Below are 4,056 nucleotides of genomic sequence, written 5' to 3'. Positions count from 1 at the left end.
GTGGGAATGGAGGAGCTTATTGAACTAAAGCAGTAATGCAAGCGGAGGCTTTGGACTGGTATGAGCTGACTGAACTCCCGAGAGCATATGGGGTGATTTCTGTTGTTTCCTGATTGTCTAAGGCAGGCCCTTGGGCACCAGAACTCCTGGGTCCAACTTGACACAAATTTCCTTTGTGAACTTGGACAAGTCTGGGGATGTCTGTGAATTGCAGCTCATGATACTCATGTCCATGCTGGTGGAAGGATGCTGTGGGTGGTAATAGGGAAAAAGGCCTTCAGTCTCCTCCTTTGCCTCCTGTACCAGCCTAGGAGGGAGCCCGGCAGTGGACTAGTTGCTGATTATGTGCAAGCCAGCCAGAGGAGGGAGCTAGGATCCCTCTCCCACTTTCTCTAACCCCAGGCAGTGTTTCGTAGGGGTGTTAATGGACACATGTGCAGTGCTGGAGTGGGCTCAGGCGAGGGCTGGGATATATTGGCAAGAAGAGGCATCTTCCAGCACGGCCTGAGGACCTATCCAAAAGGTGAATCCCAGGGGATTCCCTAACTATATTCTCCTACATTGGACCCTGTGCACTAGACCCAGCCCCTCCTGGCCAGCGTAGGCCCACATATCTGTCTACAACTGGTCCTGCCAGCCCCACTCTGCCTGGGCCAGGCAGCTTCCAAATTCATTAAAATTGGGCAGAGGTTGTTCCTATCTCCCATTAACAAACAGGATTGCTGCCAAGAGGCTGAGGGCAAAGGCAGTGAGACGTCTCTGGGTCTGCGACGTGTTGCTTGCTACACCCTGGAGCTGTGATTTGACCCATTTGGCCTTAATGCCCAGGTATGAGCCATGAAGCTGTTAGTGGGATAATGAAATAGAGTAGCTGGGTTGCCTGCAGCTAGTCCACCAATTGCTGTGCTCTTGCCAGCTTGCTTAAGCTAAGTAGTGTTAGGCCTGCTCCGTATTTGGATGGGAGACTTCCAAGGCTCTGGTGCTGATTAGTTGCTCCTCAGGCAGTGTGCCAGTTTGATAATAGGGTTTGAAGTGCTGAGGGAGGTCTGGCTTCTCAGAGGAGAACGATGTTTTTAAAGACTTGGAGCCCTTTTTCTTAATACTAAGGTAATCCCCTAGACAGATCTCAGTTTGCCCGATAATTACACTTTTTTTCTCAAGGCCGTCTCTTGTGATTTCTGATGGACACAACACCTCTCACAGCTTGCTAAACTCTTAAACTAGGACATGGGTTATGAGGGTGAGTTACCAGCAATCTGCTTTTTCTCAAGGACTCTTGGCTCCTGGCTAGAAGAAGTGCCATGAGGAAAGCAGGTCTCACATTATGCTGGCTTCATAAATGTCTATATCCTGCATAATCCCAGTTTGCACAGGATCATCTGGCAGCAGGGCACGGGCCCCAGCACCTCTTCTGCCGTTGCTGAATGATGAGGGCAGGCTCCGTGAGAAGACCTCATTCCATCTTACTTATGGGTCCCTATTTATGCTGTCCTGTGAGGCATCTCACTCCACTTGGCTATTCAGTATCTTCTGCTGCAAGACCGTGACCAAGGTCACATAGTGAGACAATGGCAGAGCCAAGACTAGAGCCCAGGATGCCTGGCTTTTAGGACAGGATGTTAACCCATTGACCACTGAGCTAGGATTTCCTTCCTGTTAGACTGAGGGCAACCTTCAGGCCACTCGCAGGTCTTCTGCTGCTGGAATCTCCTTTCGCAAAGGAAACCCCCCAGCTGTGACAGTGGGCAGAGAAGCCATGATCCCAATGCTGCAACTACTGTGAACTGTAGGCTGCCTTCAGGACAGCCCAGCTGATCTCTCAGGAGCCCTTCCCTTCTGCAGTGTTGTATCGACCCTGATTTCATTTGTCTAATGAAGCTGGCTCTTGGCCGCAAAGAAGGCAGCGCAGAGCTGGTTAATGAAACCCCCTGCCAACTAGTGAGATGTAATTGTGTGAATGGGAGCTGCCTTTCCTTGGCTGCCACAGCTCAGCCAGCTAATTGGTTCCCCTTTGCAGCTCCTGCTGCATGCTAGCACCAGAATGAGAGCTGGGGGGATGGGGGTAGTTGAAGAGCAGGTGAGGCAAGGCAGCTGCACCTCTTCACTGTGCAAAGGCATTGCACTAGGTGCTGGGTGGAGGGCTGGGGGGAATCAAAGTGGCTCAGGAGGGAACTGAGGTGGGGCTGCACACAAGGCTGGCAGGGTTCAACCTAACGTGACAGGCTTCCATCAGCCGTGCAGCTACCGCTGCAGCCAGGGGCACCAGGGTGTTGCAGCCCTGCTTGATAGAGGAAGCTGCAGGTGAGCCCAGGTCAGCACCCTCAATGGCACAACTCTGGGGCCTGCCTGCAGGCCCCTCTGTCTGCCAGTGCACAGCGAGAAGTGGCGAGGCATGGAAACATGCTCCTGCTGGAAGCTGTGTAATCACCCCTTGGTTTGTCACATGGACTGTGACCTGCAGCTATCTGCACTGGGGTACTCCTTCAGTTCCCACGGAGGTGCTGTCTGGAGCTGGAGATGGTGCCTCAGACATACACAGAAAGCACATGCAGAGCTGAGAGGGGAACCCAGGGGCCCTGAGTGCCACCTTTCCCTCCCCTTGCTGCTGAATCACAGGAAGAGATTTTCAAAAGCCTCAACTGCCCTGACTTGCAATTAGAAATAGGCTTTTTCAGTGGCCCTTTAAAACTGTTCCCACTATCGTGTGCGAAGGGACAGGTCTGAGGCAAGGCTTAGGTCCAGAGTGGAAGCTGGAATCCCACTCTTCTTTCCACCTGATAATGGATGCAGGGCCACCTGGGAGGTCACTTCCCAACCCTGGCGATGCAGGACAAGAAAGGTTAGTTTCAAAGCCGCTTCTCAGCCAGGTCTCCTTTGGTTGGAAAGGTGTCTAGAGATCCATGGGCATCCTGCCCCGCTCAGCAGACTAGCACAAGTGGTTCTGTGTAAGATAATACTCAGTAAGGCTGAGGCCCAGGCGTCAGGAGACCCGGTCAGGGATGTACAGTCTGCCTCCCTGTGTGCTGATGATAATATCCCTGAGCTGCTTCAGAGAAGCTGAGGTGAGGTTTTACCCACAGCCACAATCCCCGGTGCTTGGGAACCTGGATCTTGGTTATAGTTCAGCAAGGCCAGCTCCCAGGGTCCCCATCGCCTGCCTCTGTCCACACACTCGGGTGAGTGGTGTTTTACTCCCCCCACCCATTGATAGAGTCAGTTCCCTCTGGTTGCAGAATCGTACCAGGCAGTTACTTTCCACCGGATGAGACGGTAATGTAGTGAGCAGTACAACCTGTCCCCTTCAGTATGTAGGAGCTGCCACCTTGGGAGACTTCGAAAGGTGTGAGCGAGTGTAAGGACCGTCTTCTGTCCCAGATAAGTCCTGTTTTCTCATCTGTGAGCAGCAGGAACGTTGCATCTTTTGGTTCACATGCCAAGAGTATTTTAGTTCAATGACTTGGCAGTGCCTGGAGGCCACAGGCTGTCCTGATGGATGGCTGGACTACGCAGTCGTTGGCACATTCACTGAGCTGACTGGCAGGCTCCAATAGCTGGGGCCATTGGAAGCTTCTGCCTCTGTCTCTGCTTGGTGGGAACTTGCTTGGCCCTTTGTAATCTCTGCTGATAGCTTGATCCTTTCTGGGGCTGGAGACAAAGAGCTAATGGAGGCCAAGTCAGAGATCTCAAAGCTGGGGTTTTGTCATTCATAGATTCATAGATGTAGGGTTGGAGGGGACCTGAGCAGATCATCAAGTCCGACCCCCTGCCCTGGGCAGGAATGAATGCTGGACTCATGACCTTAGTTAGGCAGTTATCAAGCCATCTTTTAAAGATCCCCAGGGTAGGAGCAAGCACAACTTCCCTTGGAAGCTGGTTCCAGATCCTAGCCGCCCTGACTGTGAAGTAGCGCCTCCTGATGTCTAGTCTAAACCTATTCTCAATCAACTTGTGGCTTTTATTCCTTGTTATTCCAGGAGGCGCTCGGGGGGAACAGGGTCTCACCCATTCCCCTCTGTTCCCTCTGGTAAGTTTATAGACGGCCACTAGATCCCCCCT

The sequence above is a fragment of the Crocodylus porosus genome, unplaced genomic scaffold (assembly GCF_001723895.1).
Source record: "Crocodylus porosus isolate Cpor-Errol unplaced genomic scaffold, CroPor_comp1, whole genome shotgun sequence".
In the NCBI taxonomy this organism is placed as follows: Eukaryota; Metazoa; Chordata; order Crocodylia; family Crocodylidae; genus Crocodylus; species Crocodylus porosus.
The sequence above is the reverse complement of the archived record's forward strand: the minus strand, read 5'-3'. Positions refer to the sequence as shown.